Source organism: Zosterops lateralis (assembly GCF_965231275.1).
Source record: "Zosterops lateralis genome assembly, chromosome: 1".
In the NCBI taxonomy this organism is placed as follows: Eukaryota; Metazoa; Chordata; class Aves; order Passeriformes; family Zosteropidae; genus Zosterops; species Zosterops lateralis.
The window spans coordinates 121,378,941-121,402,507 of NC_139762.1; positions in this window are offsets into that span (position 1 = coordinate 121,378,941).

A 23,567-nucleotide genomic window follows, 5' to 3' on the forward strand; every position below is an offset into this window, starting at 1 on the left:
CTCCAACATTCCATGTGTGAATAATTGCTGTGAGCAGCTCTACTAATAACAGAGTGACAAGAAGAAAGTTGCTCACCACCCTTTCTCCTCACATATTCCATTGCCCAAATTTTTGGAGTTCTGTTGCTTTCCCACATGGGGAAAGCAAATTATTCTTATCTAAATATTCCAGCTAACACTGGCTTTTTGAGACATTTTCTTCTGTATTTACTATAAGTAATAAGCCAATGAGTAGACATTTCCAGAAAGCTGTAAAATGGGAGCTGCCCTTTGGTATTTCTTTCTGCCACAGAAGGCCAGATGCTTGCAACTAATTCACACAAAGTCTGAAAGAATAACTAACAGTATTGGGAAAACTTGGTTGATGAAAAAAAAATACAGAAATGTCAATTTTGAAATTCTAAAGAGTGTTTGGTTGACTGAGCAGTTTAAAAATTGTGTTCCGAACTTGAAAAAAAAAAAAAAAAAAAAAAAAAGGATAATCAGGAAGGGAATAAAGTTTAGTTAATGCTATTCGTAATACTTAGCTTTCTTGTCAGGGAAGACCTAGAAGTAGCCAACAAGAATTATTACAAGTTATGCATAAGAAAAATGTATTAATACATTGATACCATTAATACTGTGCTAATATTTGTCATTTAGAATTTTTGAAAGGGCTAAAATTCTGAGAAATGTAAGCCTGCTAAATACAGTAAAGCATATATGGAGCAACAAAGGGTACATAATAACCTTTTCCCGCAATCTCGTGGTATTTCCCATTAAGACTTGCTTCATGAGGAATCTTTTCCAAAGAAGTGCATGGGCATTATTGGGATAGGAGGCAAGCATTTATCAAGCATAGGTCATTTCCCTGGTGAGCTGTTCAGAAGGACCAGGTGATGCATTGCTCTGCTATGCTGTGTCCCATCCAGGCAAAGTAGCTCATTTCATAACTAAAGTGGTCGGGCCCAAACAGATGATTCTTTTAACAGTTGCCCACCATTTTGAGAGGTGTGGGAGGATACTTTGGCTTTAGGGAATTTGAGACATACAGTACTAACTGGACATAAACTAAGGAAATGTAAAAACATTTCCTAAAATGTGCATGCTGAGGAATTTTTATTAAAGAGTTCACAGATTTTGATGTGTCTTGATTTCTGCATAGAGGACAGTCTGACCTAAAATTTTTACATAAAATAGTCTTGAAATCAAGTCTGAAACACAAGTTGGGATAACCCGTGTGTAAATTTACAGGTTTTTAACTGAAGAAATAGATTCAAGTTTTATGTAAATGTCAAGAGTGTCAGCTGTCTCTGGATTCTCAGTGGAGTTGAAAGAGGAAAATAACATCAACCTTTTTTGCATGTTTTGATAGATGTGTTCAGGACAATGCATGATGCTTTACTTCAAATGGCAGAGATGTAACCAGGTTACTCTCATTGACAGTGTCTTCCGTGTGGCAATTGCTTTTGAAGTATGTTTTGAATTTGGTTTAAAAGCCAGATAACCCAGATTCCTGTGAATACACAAGGGAGAGTTTATTTCCTGCAATTTCTGTAGTCATACAAAGGGCAAGATTTAGAAACATAAATATTTGGAAGTTACGAAGATGATTCATACAGTGCAATATTCTGTTCAGAAATGTATATAAATACTGTATGAAATACTGTACTGTCACACTTCTGTGGCTTAAGGGTTTTTATAGCATCTGTCGAACTCTAGGGAATTATACAAGGAGTGAAAAGCCTGAGGATTTTTGTTTCATTCAGTGTCTAATATGCATCTTAGAGAGTTTTAGATATACAAATGACAGCACTCTTTAACACTCAGAAAACTGCATATGATTTCATAAAAACATGCATTGTGAATATGGGAAAAGAAGCCATGCTGTCAGTCTTAGCTTTTTAGCCTGTCTTTGCTGTCGAAAATAAATGATGGAAATAGTATTTTATATATGGTCATTATTTATATTATTGATATTATTGTTAGTAAAGCAGTAGTCCTTGACATGACAGGTGAAAATACAATAAAATGTGATTCCTGCTCCATGTTAGCATAGGATGATAATGTGACACCTGAAATTTGCCATCAGCTGTTCAATGATCTGTGCTGTCTTGTTCATCTTAGCCTGTTTGCTGGGAGACAGATGCCTACATCATTAAACCATCATAGCATTTTGTAAAAAATGCTAATAGTGAGTGTTAAATATTCAGAAGCTAGTAAAGCATGCAGGCAGACCAGCTTGGTATGATAAGGCACAGGAAAATATAAGAGACGGAAGGAGGAAAGTCAAGAACATGCAACCAAAATGGCCATGATGTTCCTGTGTGTTACTACCTGCTTTGATTTTTGCAATAATCACCCCAGTTATTCAATTCAATATCTGCCTCCAGTGCTCTATCCAGTATTGGTTTTGTCTTTACTAACAATGGGGTTAGTCTCTGAGGGTTGGCAGAAAAGCTGTTGGTTAAAAACTGATATACATTGGCAAAACAACACTATGTCTTAGTAGGCACACAAAAGACTTCAGTTGCCAATATCAGTAACTCTTGGGCTTTTAAATCTCCAAATTTAAACTAAAGCATAAGCATTTATAATAATATTAGCAATAATCTTGAAATTTATTTAACATAAAGTGTGGTTATGCAATTTAAAAAACTTTATTTGATGTGTTTGTGGTTACTTCTGAATAAATGCTTTTCTATTACAATATCCGTATCAAGAGTATGATCTTAGAATAAATACAAGAACTTGCATTTAGATTGGCTCATGTTTCTGCAAGCTGAGAAATTCATAATGCTTTGTAGTAACACTGTTTTTTTTAGGATCGTCAAGAAATTAAAAGTGCTAGGAGGTAGTAGGGATTCCAAACAACCTACACAGTTTGAAAAACAAGTACTTCAGTGACTTAATTATTCACTTAGGCTTGTTTATATGCAATGTAAATAGCAAGCTGGCTCTGACTTCTTATAAATTGCTGCTACTGTATATCCCAAAGATAAATTGGAAACAGTTGTTAAATAAAACTCTCTGTAGTCAGTTCAATCTTCATTCTCTATTTATCTGTTGAAATCCATCTGTTTCTTGTTGGCGATTGTTTGCCTACTGAAGATCATGTCCTCTGAATAAGTATTTCTTTCATTGTGTCAGAACAACTCCAAGACCTTTGAGGCTGCGGGCTGCACCAAACACAGAAACAGAGCAATCATTTTATGCAAAAGGACTTAGTCTCAGATTTTGGATTTAGCTCAGTTCAGTACACAAAGAAGTGCATTGTATGACTTGATTTAGTGCTTACTGTACAGGAGGTGATAGTCCTATTCCAGCATGGCTATAAAACTGAGCCAAGGAATAATTTTGTGAAATACTCTGAGCCCTTCTCTCTTATCCAATAAGAGCTGCGGGGTAAAGTAGATTGGTTTCCCTTTTAAAAATACAGGAATAGCTAGACAGATGGGTTTGGTGGCTTATTAATAAAGACATAACCTTCTGCCAGTGATTGAGAGTTTATGCATATTATACCAAGTGTTCAGTGATGTGCACATGGTGCAGATGCTGTGAATTTTTTTTGCTTGGCAGTAATATTAAAATGATTTAAATTTGAACACTTCTCTGGCAGCTTTTAAAGTGTTTTAAAGCCATTTTCTAAAGGTACAAGGCAATTAATTTCTAATTTGTTATTGTTTTGTAATATGTAAAGATTAGTCTTAGAAATAAAGAAGTCACACCTTGACTGAGATGCACTGTTGCATCTACTACACGATAAAAGTATTGTTCTTTCTTTTCTGCTAATACTTCAATTCAATTTGTAGTTTTCATTACAAGTCCTGGCAAAGTACAGTCCAGTCAAAACACCTACATATACTTGAGGAAAATCATCATTTCTACCAAAGTCTCTCAGAAGCCTTTAAGCTGTTATTTATCTCACATCAGTACAGCACCCAAACAGCAACTCAGAGCCACTCCTATAAAAATGACTCCTGAGAAGACAGATTCCAACCCAGCTTCTTGCTTAACATCAGTCAAAGGCATGGAAAAAGGTAGCAGGAAAGGTGAGACAAATTTGCAGTAAAAGCTAGAATAGCTGAGATGTCAGAGAATACGAGAAATGCCTCTTAAGAAAAGCAAGGCACTTGGGTGTATTAGGGGATGAACTTATGTGCTTGTAGCACATGATCCATGAGTAGAACTGGTAGATGCTACTGTAAAACAAAGAGTAAATATTAATAAAGAGTTATTTCAATACCTTAAAACTGTCTGTTTGCTGTCCCAAACCAAGTAACCTTTAAGTAACATCTCAAAGCTCATTGGGTTTTGTTTTGTTTTTTTTTAATTAGGCAAATACTGAGGTCAGGGAGGCTGAGAAAGAATTTTTCTGGAGTTTGATTGGTAAGGGGGACAAGAACTTGGCGAGATATACTGATGCACAAAAATCTGATACAAATTTTCAAGTTCACTCACAAGTACTCAAACTCTCAGAAAAGAGTTTTCCTGTGAACATTATTCTTTCTGCCAACAAAACACCTAAGTGGGTATCCATTTGAGTTACATTTCCCTGTTTTTTAGGACTGGCACAAGAAATTAATTTGTAATTAGTTTTAACAAATGCAGATCTGAAGCCATTTAGTGCTAGCTGTAACATGAAATAAGAAATACCCCTCGTATTTCAGAAATACTTCTTTATGCCTTCAAACTGCTTATAATACAGAGCTACAGCTCTCAATGTCCTCTGATGAAATAAAGACTATTGTGGATCTTCCACCTTTAAGAACTATTCTGAGTCAGGAGGTGATGGATGCCAAAGATGGGGTGGAGAGTTGTTTGTTTTATAATTTTGCCATAATAAGTTTCCCAAATTGCTTAGATTAGTTAGCAAGTACATTTTCATGTCTTCTAAACTGAACAATTGCTTCATTTCTAGAGTTAAATATTTTATTAATTAAATTTATAGATGTAGAGGTGCCAACCTGTGATTTTATTTTAAATAATTTGCAAGAACTTAAAACTGAATTTATATTCCTGTAGTCTGTTCAACTCAAAAGTTTTCTCTTCACTTGTTTTTTCCAATCTTTAGTTCACCGTGTATTCACCAGTTTGGTCAGTACTGCTCTCCTGGTATATGTATTTCTAGGCAGCAGTATATTAAGTGTGAAAATCCAGAGAATACGCATTGATAAAAAGTTATAAAAGTTGTAACAATATGTGGGTTATCCTCACAGTGCAAGGAAAGTAATCTGCTTCTGTGGAATGCAGTTCATTTCTCCCAAAAGCCAGTGTAAAGGAAATAGCATCTTTCAACCTACTGACTAACTGATACATGTTAGTGAAGGACTTGTTATTCAGTAAAAGTTCTGGGGTTGACCCCGGAGTTACAAAAAGTATCTGCGCAGTTGAAGCTGCTACCCAACTCTCATAACTCATGCCTAGTGACAGAAGTGACTGTGAAATAGAGGCAGTGTCTCTCCTCCCACCTAACCCAGCTGCTTTGTGTCTCAGCAAGAGCATAAATGCCTCTTTTCCTTCCTAGTCAAAGGTGGGAGTTTCAAAAGAAGAGAAAATCTTGAGAGGATGTCTGTGGTGATACCGCTCTGCACAGCAGGGCTCGAGGGATGGCAGACTCCTTACAGGGCTCTGTCACTGGAAATGCTCATGTGAAATCACAGAGAGAGGAAGAGAGAGAGGGAGGGGGGAAGGAGTCCTGCCATAACAGGAACATGTACAAGGAAGCATGATAACAAAGGCATCTTCAGTATTGTAATAAAAATGGCAACAGACAGTTTTTGAGCACTAGGAAATTTAGCAAGAAGTGTTATGAAGCAATCAAGTTCTTTATTGATAGATATAATTTGTAGAATTTGATGAATGAGAGGTTGGATTATCTTCTTAGCTAAACTGGTATAAGTAATTTGACAGAATAATCACACCAATATCTGTGATGATCCTCAAAAACTGAAATAAAGGTAGCTTTTCTTTCCATAATAATAATAATAATAATAATACTCATAATCATACTTCAGCTGTTAAAAAATCATGACATCATCATAAAATTCTGGCTATGTTGGTGTTTCAAATGTTTTTAGGTGGAAGAAAGGTCAGCATTGCCTGTTTTGAATGATGTCTTAGCTTGGTACTACGTGCTTTAATATGAAGAGACCTTTATAAAAAGGTAGCAGGTGGAAGCATGATCATGGAATCCCGGAACAACTGAGGTGGGAAGGTACCTTTTGAGATCATCCAGTTCAGCCCCCCGGCTCAAGCAGGGCCACCTAGAGCTGATTGCCCAGAGCCATGTCCAGACAGTTTTTGAGTGTCCCCAAAGATGGGGACTCACAGCCTCCCTGGACACCCTGTGCCAATATTCAGTCATCTTCACAGTAAAAGTTTGTTTTCTGATGTTCAGAGGAAATGCCTTGTGTTTCAATGTGTGCCCATTAGCAGTCGCAGGCACCATTGAAAATAGCCTGACTCTGTCCTCTTTTCACCCCCCTTTGGGTATTTATAGACATTGACAAGATCCTTCTGAGCCTTCTCTTCTGCAGGCTGAATAGTCCCAGGTCTCTCAGCCATTCCTCATTGGAGACAAGCCACAGTGCCTTAATCATCTGTGTGTCCTCTTGTTGGACTCTCTTTAGTATGTCCATTTCTCTCCTATGATGAGTAGCCCAGAACTGGATCCTGGGGCTTCTCCAGGGCTGACTAGAGGGTCAGGATCACCTCCCTCCATCTGCTGACAGCAATCCTCCTAATGCAGCCTAGAACACCACTGGCCTTCTTTGCTACCAGGGCACACTGCTGGCTCATGTCCCATTTGGTGTCCACCAGAGCCCCCCAAGTTCTCGTCTTCAAAGCTGCTTTCCAACTGGGTGCCCCCCCAGTATATACTGGTGCACAGAGTTGTTCCATTTCAGTTGTAGGACTATGAAGTATGACCTGGCACTTCAGCCACTCCTCCCAGTTTGTGTCATCTGCAAACTTGCTGAGAATGTGCTGTCCCTCTTCATCTAGATTGTTAATATAGATATTAAGCGGGCTTGGATCTGGTACAGATGCCAGGAGAACACTGGCCTCCAGTGAGACTTTATGCCACTGATCATGACTCTCATGGTGCTGCTATTCATCCAGTTTTTAATCTACCTCACTTTGCTCATCAAGGCTGTAATTCATTAAGCTTCTCTGCAAGGGTCTTAAGGGAAACAGTGTTGATCTATTGACAGAAAGTATCCTCTTTATGCCTTGCCTGTAGTGCTTCTTACTAGTCTGCCATTAATCTGCTCAGCCAGTGGCTGCAGGATCAGGAAGTTTAATGAAGGGATTAGTAGGGATTAGTTGATGCTTTTCATTCTTTAGGTGGGAGCAGTCTACAGACACTGGCAAGCACTATTCTTAATGTTATATATATATATACATGCAGTCATATTTTCATATTATTTTCCATAAAAAAACCTTTTCAGTCTCAGCATATGACTCTGCAAGCTGGATGTATGTCTGTGACCTTCATCTAGTTCTAAACAGTGTCCCAAATTTCCATTGTCAGGAGCCCAAAATATCCATCTCAGAACATGTCCTTAACAAAATGGAACAGGAGGCTGAAAGTGATGACCAGTTTTGCTATTTCAGGTGGCTGTTACTCAGTCTTGTAATCACTGACAGACATACTCAAAATTAAAGCATTATGTCAGTCTATTCATGCCTATTTGCATCAGCTAAAGGCACAACTCAGAAGACAATGTAAAAGTGGGAAGTGTTGCAGTACCATGAGATAAGACAAAACTCTGTAAAAAGCAAATTTTTTCTACATTATATCCATAAACTAAGCAGAGAGATTTGAGTGTGATGAATGATTGATTTCAAAAAAATGTTATTTGTCTGATTTCACCAGAACAGCTCAATGGAGGACAGAGAAAGTGAAGCACTTTGGTTTAGAAATGTTTGAGATAGTAACGTGAATTATAGAACATTAATGAAATTATCTCAGAGGGAAAAAAGTACTAACAAAAAAGTGTACAGATTATTTGAGATACTTTGCTTCTCTGTCGCTTAAGAATGACCAACTCTCACTTACTTCAAACAGCCTGAGTAGAGTAGAAGTGTTTATAATTCCATGGGGAGACCTAATCTTAGATCTCGCTTCTTTCTCTCCACTACACACATTTCCTCAACAGTCTCATACCTGTATGTTTTTTTGGGGTGTTTTGCTATGATCCAGTTGGGTGTATCTCTCTGTATGCCGGCTTTTTTGCACAGCAAGCTGTCTAGTTTTGTTACCCTCTACCACTATGAATAAGAATAGTACACAAAGACTCAGGAAGATCTTCCAAGCAAGGTAGCATTTACTTCAACCAAAGGAATGAAACAGGGGAACGATCTCATTGCAATGGTCTCTTTCTGCCCCGGATAAAGCTTGAGCTTCCCTGCCCTCTCTTATGTGGGCTGATCTCAAAGTTGGCATGCCATGTTTGGGGATGAAGTTACAGTTCTTTTGGCTTTCAGAAAATCTCTGTGCTTGACACAGCTGACAGCTCCCTTGATCTCTTTCTGCCAGGGCATAATGAACAGGATTTATTGATTTAAAGACACAATTTTAGTAAAAAAAAGGATCAGCTAACTTTACTGTCATGTGGAAGAAGCAGATGCCTGTAATGGCCCATTGTCCCAGATGTCTTTGAGCTGCATAGCTGAAACTCTTCTAGCCCTGAAGCTTTTGCTTCATTTTCCACTTTGGCAAACAATCTTAGTCAAGAAAAACAACATCAACATTTTTTCAGAGTGATTTTTAAAAGCTCAAGGCAAATCTTTAGCTGGTGTCAATCAGGCCAGCGATCTTGACTTCAAGAAATATTTGCTAATTTACATGAGCTGATGGTATAGTTTGGAATTGAAAACTGCAGTCTTCAAAACCACACAGAAAATAAACATTGGCAAAGCTTTTTAAAAGGACATCTATATTGGTTTCATAGTCTGTCACCTCCATAAATTTATACAAGAGAGCATGCATGATTTCCTGCTCCCAGGCTCATTTCCTGGTCAACACCACGAAATGTTAATGCAGGAAACAAACAAAACTCTCTTTAAATTGATGGTATTTTTAAAAAGTTACTGCTATTGAAATACATGTTTCATAAATAACTGGTTATACAATGGAGTATATCTCTTCCAGCATGAAGGTTTCAGGAAATAAAGCAGGAGAGAATTGGATTTGCTGCATGGATGGGACAGAAACTCTAGCTTGCACCATGAAGTAATTTTACTGTCATTAATTCTGTTTGACTGGGAGACAAACTCTTTTGTCAACCCCTGCAGAGCCCCCAGCAGACAACATATTTATGCAGGCTGAACTCAGAGCCAGAGTTTATGCTAAGCACAGTAAAAATAATGGGTAGTGCGAAAAGCCAGGTGTATAGAGCAGTCTCCTACAAACTAATAGGTACTTGTTTTTTTAGGTGTGTCCTGGTGAGCCAATTCTAGATGATATTTTGCCAGGCCTCAAAATGTTTCAAATCCCATGGGAGTGCTCTGTTTTGTTATTTTTTTTCTCTGTGTCTAGTGAATATTTAGGGGGACTGAACAAGAACTTCTTTGAATTATTTTTGTGGATTTAATCTTTGCTATTATTTGATGGAATATAGATTGTGTCCTATGAATATGTATGGTATTGCAGAACCCAAACCTCTCTTCCTTAGCATTGCTTCAGGAACACTCAGAGGGAAAAATACACACAGCTCTTGTTTTCAATTACTCAGGGCAAAAATCTAATGATGCAAAGAATCCTAATGAACCTGAATGAAGTAAAATGGTGTGTTTTTATTTAATAGGTACACATATCAGTACTAATGCATGTTTGTTGGTACATAACCTGTACATTTATGGAAAAAAATTCTAAAAAACCTGATTTCTGGACCACAGGGTTAGAAGTTACAAGTAGGTACATAAAACCAGAGTAAAACAATACATAATGCACATAGTCTTTTGAAAAATCTGTCCCTTTTAGAAGGCTCCTGATAAGATCAGAAGTATTTTGAAAACGTAATCATTTTAGTACATGGTTCTGGGGAAAAATATCTACTAAACCGTGAACACATTTAAACTACATTATGTGATAGTCATGTGTTTTCTTGTTTGTTTCCATCAACCTTTTAGCAAACCAGTGTATGTATATCCATTTATATATATAGTTATATGTGTATATAAATATGTGGAAATATTATGGAGTAGGAACAGGAAGTGTATAAGAGAAAAAGAGAAAAAAAGGAAAAATCTCTTTTACAGACTGGCAGATTTATTTCTATATTAAAATAAGTGTGACAATTTTTGCATTCTGTTGGAATGGATGAGCTGAGCCATTTTCTAACCAGATAGTAAGTAAAATGTGATAACAATTGGCCTGTCATTTGCCTGTTTAAAATCAAACCATTTGAACACTGGAAAAGTATTATACTATCATCTGCCAAGATGGTTGTCGATTTTCAGTAATAACTTTTTACGTGGAATCCTATAATTCATATAAGCACAATTAACGTCACATATCACAGAGTCACAGAAGGCTGAATTCAGAAGGGATCTCTGCAGCTGTTTTGGTCCCCTGCTCAAGCAGAGCCATCTAGAACCTGGTGCCCAGGACCATGACAGCTTTTGAATATTTTCACGGTTGCAGGTTCCACGACCTCTGAGGGCAATCAACCTATGCCATTGCTTCATCATTTAACACAGACATATGCTGGAAAACAATGAATGCAGCACTTCAACCACCATTTTCAAGGGGCAAAACCAAAAATTGTCCTGCTTGAAAAATAATTAGGAGCTAATGATCAGTTTTGAAATAAAATTTACTTATTTCCTTTTCCTTTACTGACTATACTCCCATGGCATCATTTGCTTTTTCTAAAATGTCATCACTCCCACAGTCTTTTGTCCACATATTATTGTTTAACCTTCTCTATATTTGGAGGGTCCTGAAGGGGTAGTTTATATTGCAGATGATATTTCTATCCCCAGGCAATGTTTCCTTTCTATTTGAATGTATAAGGAATCCAATATAGTTTTGATTCGTTGTTTTCATAGGCTCAGTAAAAATAAAATCAGAGCTACAAAATTTGTATGCACAGCAAAACCAGGTGTATTAATATTAGAGGTAAAAGTAAATAGGCAAATTTAAATGAAGGCAAAATCATTTGTCAGTGGGGTAAGATGAGCCTCTAACAATGTTTGAGAAGGAAAAAGTATGCTAGGCTTTATAATAATCTCTTTACACCCCTTATATTTTATGCAGAAGAAAAATCTACAGTTCCTGCATATACTACTACTTGCTATTGAAGAAGAAAAATTATTGAAATGAAAATTGACATTTGACTGGAACTTGGCTGGGCAAAGTTTTATGGGCTACAACAAAGCATTTATCTTGATATGTTTGAATTACTAGTGTCTTAATGTATTTCTCCCACCCTTATGTGAGAATGAGATTCCTGAATTTGGCATAATTAAAATTACCTTCAATAACTTCAAAACAACACCTTTAAAGAACCTTGGGCAGGGATGAGTATGTCCATCGAGTGTGTCATTTGAACACACACCTTCCCTCTAAAAGCAAAACTGCTCCAGTTAGAAAAGGTATCATACACTGGTGGTGGATCAAAAGGCTGCCACTGGTGTTCATCACTCTCTCCTATCCAGTCACCTGGAAATCATCAACTTCTGGACTTTCAGACTATTGGCCAGATGTGAGCCATAAGATCCCTTCATCCAGGGGCTGAGGACAGCGGAGGCTCCCTGGGGTGGCAGGGCAGGGCCTGGAAACCCATCCAGGAGCAGAACATTATCAGGCTGGGCATGGTGACACTGGGGCTGCAAAGTTTCTTGCACCATGCCAGATTTCATCCCCTATGGTCAGACCAGAGGTGTAATGATCTTGAAGCTGTCTACAAAAGGATCTCAGCTGTTCCCTAGAGGCTGTGCTAAGATGGAGGACCATGAAAAGATAACAAGCTCATGGGTAGCTGCACCAATTTCAAAATGCATCACTTCTAAAACTGAAATAATTTTTTTTTTCCTGCCATAAGGAATTTCCTAATAAAAATTCCTCAGAAAAAGTAAGTGCTTTGCTTTTGGAGATTGATTTTTCCCATTTTATCTGCTGCAACTTCTGCAGGATGTAATTTTCCAACAGTCTCTTGAAGAGTGCTTTTGTTCTGAAACTGAACCAAGTATGTTATTAATATTAATATTACCTGTTATTACCTATTTATCTTCTTGTACTTCATGCAATACTAGGAAAATTGTTCCATGTATAAATCTGCACTTCCTTCATCTCTTCTTCATTTTATCTACACTCTAGCCTCCTATGACTTATAACATTAAAAAAGGGAGGATTTATATGACATAGAGTCAAGTTTTGCAGAATGCATAATGCTATGAGAGATGCAGTTACTTATTTTAATCTAAAAATGTTAAGTATTCAACCAGGCCCTTCTTCAAGAGAACCATACTTTCAATATCATGTCCATCTAAGCAGAAGGGGTGGAGTTTTTTAAACGCTTGTTGAGTTCTCCCTGAATGTAACATTTCTCAAAAATTTTTGATGTTCTGGTTAAAACCCCTCTAATACTGATGAAACTTCAGTAAATAAATAAAACAAAAAATCAAATTGCATTGAAATTGCATTGAAATTGCAATCCCACAAAGTCACTGGGAGAGAGATTAGACACTACTGCTAGATTTTCTTTTCCCCTCTTTGGTACTTTAACCCACAAGGTTGGAGAATGGTGCATTGACCAGACATTTAGTTGTGTTCAGCTCTATTGCTTTGCACTACTGAACAAGCCAGCTACTGAAAAATCATTGAAATTCCTGTCAGATCCATAGCCCTTTACAGATACAGGGCTGTACACTAAGCATTTCACATGGTCTTTTGGAAAGAAGAGTCAATAATATTGCCATATACATTCATTTAGTTGTAGTAGAGTTGGCTGTCACCCATGAAACATGTAATTAAGAGCCATTTTTCATAAGTAAGTCTCCTTGCAGCCCAGCAAATAAGGATACTTACTGATTACTGTGCTCAGTGCCTATTTCAGAAATCTTTCAGAGACAAATGCCAAGCATGTAATACCTTCTAGTAAGACTCATTTGTGATAAAAGTTTATTTAGAAGTCATGAACAGGTTTCTTGTTTAACAGACAAGGTCTTGAGAGTTAGTTAATAGTACAACATTTACTGCCTTTAGTTCAATTATTTTTGAGTGGTCTGAGTTGGCAGTCACATTACTAAATTGGGCTTTTTAGCATTACTTGCGAATACTTGGGGTGGGGGCAGCTGTGGGGAGTTGTTTATCTTAGAGATTTTAGTTAATGCAAGTTAATGGAAAAGCACCAGCTGATCCTTGCTTTTGAGCAAGACATTGAACTCACTTTCAACTCTTAAGGCAAGATAAAGAATCTTACATTTTCTAAAAGAAATCTCAAAAATGGCCTATTTGAATCCATATGTGGGCAATTGAGTGATTTACTCAACATTCACTATTGTTGAGAACTGGGGGTTCTTTGTGAATTTAAATTTTTATGGGAACACAAATAAGAGTAAGCAAATCTAAATAAACATTTGTTTTTCTTTGATTTTTGCAATTTACATTTGTTTTGTGTATGTTGTGTTTGACTCCATTAGGCAGCTAAAGCACCACACAGCCACTTACTCACTCTCCTGCAATGGAATAAGGGACAGAATCAGTAAAGCAAAAGTGAGAGAGCTTGAGTGTTGAGATAAAGACATTTTAGTAAGGACAGCAAAAGCCATGCAAGCAAGCAAACCAGAACAAGGAATTAATTCACCACTTTGGGTGAATTTTATTTTGCTTGCTTGGGACAGGAGAGGTGATCTGTTGTCCTAAAATTATTGGGCAACAAAGCCAGCTCTGGTCAGGCCACTGCTGCTGTTATATTGCTTCACGTGAGGAACATTCTCCACTGGTGCTCACTGTGTTCTGGCCACCCAAATAATCAGCACTAGAATTTCATAAAAAACCAAAATTCCTGGCCAGGAGAGAGTAGTTCTTGACCACAATAGATATCTTCTTTATCCATTCAAAAATGGCAAATATATACTCTTAATCTCTAAAAACTCTTTTTCACACTTAATTTTAGAGTTGACTATAGAAGAATGTTGCTTCTCCAGAAACAGAGTTAATTGTTTAGATAATGTATTATGATAAATTATTGATAAATTCCTTTTATAAAAGGAATGTTCACAAAGGGCACATCTATATTAGTGACAGAGTGCAGAGAAGGGTTATTTCTGTTGTGAATTTTTCTTATAGTTCCACTTGGAGACTCTGAAGTGTAATACTGGAGCTCCAAAGATGCACGTTTGGATGGAAACAAAGTTGAAGCCATCTACCAAAGTGCTATCTAAAATGCCCTGCTTCCAATGTGTACGTAAAGTTTTTCATCAATTTTCTCATTATTAATATGTGGTATGGTATGGAATAGAACTGGGAACTGACAGAAACTTCCCTGCAGCCAAAATATGATATAGGCATTTGATCTTGAAAACATAACAGATCACAGGAAATCAAACCTCTTGTCTGCACTGTTTGTAAAAGGAGACATCCAAAGAGTACCAGTGGGGAGTTTCTCCATTTGGTTCAATTGATCGTGAATTATGGGTACAAAGTTCCATCATATTGGACTGCTATACTACAATCAAGTGACCACTTGCAAAGATAAAGTCAATTTCAGCATTAAGTTACCAACCAATAAGCAAGACAGAAGAAAGATCAAAGGAGAATATGCTCAAATTATATCTTTTTAGTGGGGAATTTTTTGTCGCCTGGTAAAATAGGACTCAGTTTCCCATTACTGCAGATCTGAAAAGCACTTCAGAATCGAGGAAAATAAACTTCAGGTATAAAGGCTTTAGGATTTGGAAAATTTCAGTTATGGTGAATGCTGCTATGTGTAAATCGTAGAAAAATACAGAAGGTACATTGTACTCATCCTCTTCCTATACTGTTTTTGTGCTTTTGATCAGTTTTATAGAACATCATATTTGCATGTTAGTCTGCAAACTGAGAAACTTTCCCTTGGAAAGTGAAAGGCACTTACAAAGCACTCCAAAACAAAAAATGCTTCTGTAGCAAATTCTACTTCTCTCTCTGGGGAGAATCAAAGAACTGTAGAATCACTGAAATTGAAAAAGATATACAAGGTCATCAAGTCCAACCCTTAATAAAAGAACAAATGACACAAACCATAAGTTACTGATAGCAGATACTAATTGTATCACTTAATGCATAACTGGAAGATACTGAGATACAATGAGCAGGATATCATTTTAGAACCTGTTTGAAATGGAACAGAAATATAATTAATCAGGTAGAATTCACATTTCTTAGATGCACAATGGAGATGACTTCGAAAAATTGCTTATTTTGTGAATTTTGTGCAATTTTATCCAGAAACCACCCTTGAACACTAACCATCATTGCTTATGACTCACACTTTGCCATGTAATTTTTAATAGCCTCTGTTCTTGTCAACAGCTTCATTTAGTAGCTGCCTCATTACATTTCAAATTAAAGGAGAAAGTAATTCAATTTAATGAAAGCTACTAGCACTTTGAAGTCAATATTGATGTAAAGCTGCAGGGGAACAGTAGCTAAATTTAATAAAAGCAGCAGTTTCTAAATAAGGCTCTGTGGCATCTATGCTTTTAAATTGTGTTATGCTTATTGTAGATGTAAAATCAAAGATATTTTTCAAATACACACCTGGATGTCAGCTCTGGAATAGAAAAATTCTGAACAAGGCACAGCAGTGCTGGTTTTTCTGGGTGAAGATTCTAGATGGGATTTAGTTCATCTGTAAAACTCATATTTTATAATAATAGAATTGCTAATATAAAAGGCCAAGGTTGCCTGCAGGTGGAATTCACCCCTGTTTAGACACCAAGCATAAAGCCAGCACTGCTTGCACTACTGGTGTTAATAAGCAAAACAATCATCTGTGGTCCTTTTATTGTCCCATGGACAATGGTGAGCAGTGTTAGCAGAATTCACTTCATTGCACCTATTGAACATTTTGATTGGAGAGGACAATCAAACCGTGAAACTTTGACTTTGTCTCTTGCCCTTTTTATACTAATGAAATATATACTAAAACATCATTGAAATCTTATTCATTCCATAAGAGTAATGAAAGGACTGTTATAAAAATGTCCCTCTGTGAATCTACTTTGCCTCTTCACGTGCTGTAGCTAAGGTTAAAAGACATAACAGATATTATGATTCAATACCTGACACTGGACAATTTTATAAAAGCAGTCTTTCACACTGTTTTATGTATTTCTTTGACTATAACTAAACAGATTCTAGGGTAAGAAAGAAAAGTTATAAGAAATATATTTTTAAAACTTGTTTAAATGCCCTCTGTGAGTCTTACATTTATTACTCTGCATACCTCTCAGCATAAATCCTTACCTAGTGATTGCTTGCATGCCTGTTTGTATGCCTTTATATAAACAAAAGCTAAATCAGGTTTTTATTTCAAAATATTTTTCTTGTTTTTGTATGTGACACAAGAAAGAATAATTTAATTTATGTTGTTTCATTTGCCTATTTCTGGAATTTTTATACTACCTGTTCCCTTAGAGAGTACTTCTGCCTCTTATTTTGTATTGCTGGTAAAGACTGATAAGTTCCATTCTTAAACCACAGAAGTTGTTTTCTTTTCTGTATTCTCTAAAGATGATCTATTATACATTTTAAATGACTGTGTGGCAAAATCAATGTATATTTAGATTTTGTGCATGAAATTCACCTTAATCTACAAAGGTGTGAGTGTCCAAAGCCACTTACCTTGTATTATCTGTTCCTGGACTGGGCTTAAGTATTTCATTGGTCTTTGACTAATTTGGTACAGTGATGGATGTTGACATAATTCTAAATATTCAATTCCTTTTGTGCATCTACACTCTGATACATATTATCTATATAGAGGGTTAATAATATTGCCATAAATTTCATTCTTAAATAGCTTTCTGTGAGGAATATTTATATAGAAAACTGTTTACCAGTTTTAACCATGTAATAAAAAAATACTGCAATTTTTAAAAAAGTGTTTAAGGATCTGGTGTATGAAACAGATATTGTTCTTTTCATATTAGAACTGTCGCCACACACATATAATGGAGATATAGTGCAGAGAGTTATAGTCAAATATTAACTTTTTAAACAAGTTCTGGTTTATCTTTTAATTGTCTTAAAAGAGGGGTTTTTTATTATTATGAGCATAAAATAATTTTAAAAAACCCAAACCAACATGTATAGCAAGCTGTATTTCTCATACAATGAGTGTAAACATGCTCAGTATCTCCAGTAAGAGAAATAATTACTATGTCAGTTACCCATATGGCAACCTATTCATCTTTACATAATTGGCTTGAGATTGGTATTCATTTGATTTAGCCTCACAGGAAGCATAGAATTTCTGTTGTCCAAAAAGATGTATTGGGCTGTATAATTTTATTTCTTTAGACATTCAGAGTGAGTATGTGGGGAAAAACCCCCAACTTAAACTGACAAAATCTAGATTAATTGAGGAATGATACGCATGTATATAAACAACTGAAAAGGCAGCTGAACGACTGAAATGTGTGTTCTTAGAACACCTTTGCCAATGTTTGAATGAATATGAAACTTTGCACGACCAGATACATATAGGCAAAATGTTGAACCACATTTGAATTGCAAACGATCTGTAAGCAAAAAGGGCTTAAGAAGTTTGAAGTCTCCTTTGCAATTGTTAATTACCAATTTCCTCTGCCATGAAACAGGTGTTTTCAATCAGTCATCAGCATCAGTCACTTGAATATCCCCATTGCTGGAAATGTTCAAGGCCAGGCTGGATGGGGTTTGAGCAACATGGTGTCCTTGCCCATGGCAGTGGGGATTGGAACTGGATGATCTTTTAGACCAGGTGGAAAGCAGAGCAGTTAGGACTAGAACCACATTTCCTGACTCCCAGTCTATTATCCTGTTCTCCAAATCTTGGCTTGTTTTACTTTACTTGGCTTTGTTTGCTACTTTACATTACATAAGGCTTGACATCTCTTGATAGGCATATTTGATTGAGTTTCATATTGCCACCCAGCAATTTCAAGCACCAAAAAAGTGCTACGGCGGTGAAGGGATTCCTTTCCATCCTTGTCCTAGATTTAATCTGTTTGAAAATATATGAAATTGTTTCTAATTCTTTTTATGTAGCTAATACTGTTTGAGACTTTTGTTAAAAGTTTTGAAATCTTTTTTTCCAAATAATTTTTAGAAGTTGTTTGTGTTTACAAGCATCAGATACCTTCTTTCACTTTCTAACATTCTTTCTAAGGTTTTAATACCTTAGATGGCATTATTGCTATAGAGTTAAAGCAATGAAGCTGGTTATTTTCAACTGATTCACTTATTTAATTCTTCAAGGCAGGTGCGGCAAAGGTATACATTTGGGAAAGACACAGATTCCTCCCACCTCCTTCCTTGATCCAGCAGCAGAGTAGTTCAGGCAGAAATTTTCTCAAATGGGTGATCTGCCAAATGTTTCCTCTTTTCAGAAGAATATGTTGGCAAATCTTGGCTTACTCCATACCAATATGTTCCTCTTTGTTTTACTTCATGGTAAGATTTCCCTTTGTTCATGAAAAAGTGTTTGACATATCCCATAAGACAGTGCTCTACACTCTACCCAGAATGTGTCTTATTAGATTTTTTCCAGCTCCCTTACCCTAGAACACCATCTTTTGAAATGTGTCTTATTAAAAATACTCTATTATTCCCCCAGACCTACAGAACGGCTTTTTTGGCATAAAAGTGAGTTGCACTTAATTGTGGTGTAAGGAACTGGAATTGAACAGATTTGAGAGGCAGATAGGACAGGGACAAAAGCTTCCCAAAGTTGGCATATCTTTGTCAAAGGCTGAGGATGTAATGACACATGGAATTACTCAGGAATGTTAAGATATAAACCTTAGCCTTGTGCATTTAACCTCACACTGACAGAGGGGTCAGTTTCAGGACTTACTAAACTTTAGTTTAGTTTTAGTAATTTTCAGTATTATTTTCCGAATTTCAAAACCAATATAGCACTCTTTGTTAGCTTTTTTCTTACTTATTTTTGCCTTTTCTTAAGTAATAGAATCAAAGTAGTAGAATCAAAGTAGTAGAATCAAAAACCAATAAAATGGAAAAAGGGCTTCATCAGTGAATCAAGCAGCATTGTCATACAATAGAGCACTTTAAAATTGTCTGTTGATCCTTCTATTCAGTAAGGTCTTCATTGATAGAAGGAAAGATAGACTGGATGATATTTGAAATTATTAGAGCTTTTGCTATTCTCAGTTGATCAGTTTTGGGAACTAGAAGATTTAAAATAGCTGCAGCCTGCCCTTGATTTTTAGATCTATATTTTCAGGGAAAACCAGCAGTTGTGGCATTTGAAACCACTGTTTGTCTTCTTCAGTCATCTGGCAAATTCTTTTCTAAACTGAGTTGATACGGTGGCTTCAGTCTATCCCATTGTCTGCATTTTTCCATTCAGGATCTCCTCTAATTTATGACACCATTTAATAACCAGTCTCTATTATGAACAATAATCTTACTGTGTGCTGCCAACTGTACACAAAGTCTTACACAAGCGATGGGCTGTTATCACTAATAGCTACATGCCTTCCATTGGTCATTCTATTCCCATTCAGGGAATAATCATCAATACTATAAATTTGCACCTTTTAGACCAGAAGACTGTCAATGGTTTTTACTGCTTAATTTCTTGATCACTTTATCCTTCCAGATATGTGGAAGTATTTACTACACCAAAATGATGGACTAAAACTGATGGGTGTGGTGCATTTTGCTACCAAGGATCTTGTGCTTATGCTTAAAGTGTTAAGCACCTCCAGCTTAGGGACACAGGCTCAAACACAGCACTTCAATAATGTAAAGTGTAAAAATTGCAAATTTCAGTAAAATTATGATATTTTTTAACCTCTGAATATATTGCATATTTTGTCTTATTTAAAAAATCAGGATGTAGCCCTGGTTCCATGCCTGAGCTATTTTGGCTTTCTGAAGTTCTTTTTTCAGGAAATTTTCTGTGAACAGGAAAAATGTTTTTGTAACTGTACCTATGTTATTTATTCCTTTTCCTAGGAGGGACTTCTTGATGTCCCTCTGGTCTGACCAATGTGATTGAAGAGGTTTGCCTTTGCTTCACCAACCAAATTGGTCTGTGTAAAATAGTATAAAAGGGAGACACATCCCAAAATTAAAGGAGTCATTTTCAGCCTTCTGAATCTCGGGATCTGTGTCATTGTGGTGTAAAACAGCGTCATTGGGACATCTCTAGATCAGTGTGATTTTCTGCCATATTATATACATTATATATGATATATCATATATAACATTTTATATACACATACATATAATTTTCAAGTAAATATTAATTTTAAAATTTCCAAAGTTTTAAACCAAGACAATGCTAGAAACTCAATGATAGCTAAAAAAGTATGGATGCTCTCTTGAGAAAAATATTTTTTTGTGTTGAATGATTGCAGGTTGTTTTCATATCCAGACCTGTCCAGCTGTATGTGAAGATCTGGAAAATGCAGAGTATTCACTATTTTCATTAAGAAAGACATAAAACAGCAATTGGATTTTGTATCATTCTGTTTTTCCTTTGTGAAGGAAGACCTCAGATCTGATGTCTTAGACATAAACCAGATAATCCTTATACTAATTGTGGATTGGATTGGATTGGATTAAACTAAACTGACATGAATTTAGGAGTCTATATGGAGACTTCTGCATACCTGCCGGGTCCCACTAAAAGCATTAGAGAACCCTTCAACATGTTTAATAAACCCACAAAAGAGGTGTAGTTCACCCCAAGTCCACACCCACTGCCTTATTCCCAAGGAATGTAGTCATTCACTTTTGGTGACACTTAGGACACTTTAGGCTTCCTGGGCATCCTGAAGAGCAGGTGTAGAGTCTTCCATAACTCCTCTGTGTAATCCAACACTAATCTATCACTATTTTTATTGTAACATACTATATAAACTATAGAAGTATTATATGCTTGTTATATACCAAATAGCATATGCTACTAACAGGCTGTACTATTTTTGCAGGTGTAGCAACTCCATGGCCAGGTCATGGGCTCTAGCACTGCTCTTCTTTACAGGTGATAGGACCTTTTTAGATACTGTCTTGGCAAATATTAGGAAAATAATTGTTCAGAGGTTACTCCCAATGAGATATGAGAATAGGTCTTTTAAGAGGAAAGACATATAGATTTAGAAAACACAGGAAAGTATTTGTACTCAGGCTGAGTTGTGCAGCATGCTCTCAGTGCTAGAGAATTAAACCTGGGTTCACATTTAGTTTACTAAGGAAAATGCTGCATTTGTGTCTCATTCTTTTGAAGTCAGATTTAGATGCTCATTGTGATTGATAAAATGTTATCATAGAATCAATTTAAGAATAATTGGTTTGGAAAACAGACTCTGAAATCGAGTCCAACATTGATGTCACGTTCTTCTAGTTGTTGTAGGTCATTAAGTGAAAAGCATTGAACTGACATGGAGGAAAATCCTTGTAGTGTATCAGCATATCTATGTTGCTGTCCAGAGGAAGGACCAGTCATCTACTAGAGGGCTTTGGGATAAAAATTTATTCATGTGTACTGAAAACAATTAATGGCCTTAAATACAATTCTCTGCTTCTGCCAGCTCCCATAGGAAAGACCTGTCTGCAGCTTTTAGATGTTTTAGGATTTTTGAACTGCCATAAACAAGCAGAAGAGGATAAGTTTCTAGCTTTAAGTACCTGATTTCTTTTTTTTTTTTTTTAATATGAGAAAAACAGTATCTTGATATCAGCATTTGGTATCTTCTAAATTTGAAAGTTTGAACATAAGAAAATTTCATCTGAGCTTTCCTTATGTTTTCTTTCACAGAAAGAAATTGAGTCATTATTATATATAACACAAAAAAACTTACCTGGAGCTTTTGCCAAGATATACTTCTATGCACTGCCTGTTGATTTTGCATTTAGCAAATCATCCTGACAGCAACCTAACCAAAGCTTAGTGTAAGAACATATGCATTTTAATTTGGATATTCTGCCACTTAGCTGTTTCTCTGAATACCAGACCTATATTTAATTCATTTAGGGTCATCTGAAGAGAGTTTAGGAGCAATATTGTTAAAAAGCCCTCTAGTGAATTATAGTATTTCTAACAAAGAAATCTAGCTAGGGACACAAGCATACTTTTTCATTGAAATGGTTTTAATCTTACTTTTTGTAAACAATGAAGACTTTCAAGCATTTTGACCAAGGACTTCAAACAATCCCAGCTTCACCCTTCACACTTATGAATTATCATGAATTATCATACAATCAAAATTTTAGCTAAAAATACAATAAATATAATATGGATTTTGGTTGTTTACTTGTACCTTATTGCCTTAGATTAACCTTCACACTCTTCATAAATTGATCATACAGATTAAGTATATGAAGCAACTTTTCTGTTGCCATTTTATAGGCATGGCATTCAGGGTACTGTGTTGTATTTCCAGTAGAAAATCTAGTTGGCATTTGGGAATATTTAATGACTGTCTCAGAGAAGCTGGCTTTCATTAAACCTACACTAATCTCTTTTAGGATCTTTTAATTATCTCTCTCCCAATCCATTGGATGAATGGGTTATTTGCAATGTTTCAGTAGTTATAGTGAAATATGACAATTCCTAATAATTAATTGAAATGTGCCCCAGGTCTAGGTAATCTTACAAGAGAATAGGAATAAAGCTGAAACAGATAGAATTTTAGTCAGTTCCTTTGAACTGTCAAAAAAAGGCAGACATCCTGAATGAAATTCCAGCATTACAAACAGATTGTATCTAATTATTAATTCAATGAGTGAGTTAGGTGTATTACTGTCTGGAGCTGTTCTGTGAAAGAAGTTTGTGTATTTGCTGGAAGCTTTGTTTTGTAACCTGTGATGTAGTGCCAGGCCTTGGCACGGAAGCGTGGCCCTGATGGAGGCATGCTGATGTGTTTGTATACCTATGAGAGCAGATAGTCCCAGACAGAGACAGCTCTAACTCTGTGAATACATTTTAATAAGGGTTTATTTCATATTAACTCTGGTCAGTGACTTCAGCAATGAGAAGTATGTGTGTAATTCAATGCCTGTTCCTCATGGGTTTGTCTTTATTTAAATAAATAAATAAATAGAATTCTTGCTGAAGATTATAAATCTTCTGTCTAAAGCAGGAAGACATAAATATATTTGTCTGTGGTTTGTAAATAAAAAGCCTGAGCATCACAGTTTGTTTTGCATCACTTCAGAGAATAATTATATTCTTTGGAAAGAAGTAAGATATTTTATTTATATGGATTATATATTCTATTTCCTGTTCCATTCCTCAAAATATTAATAGTCAATGCCTATCATGAAATATCACTAAGAAATTAACTATTGCTATTTCAAGACTCTGCTAAGGATTACTTCCTTGAAAATATTTTTATGACTGGTATTTAGGTAAATG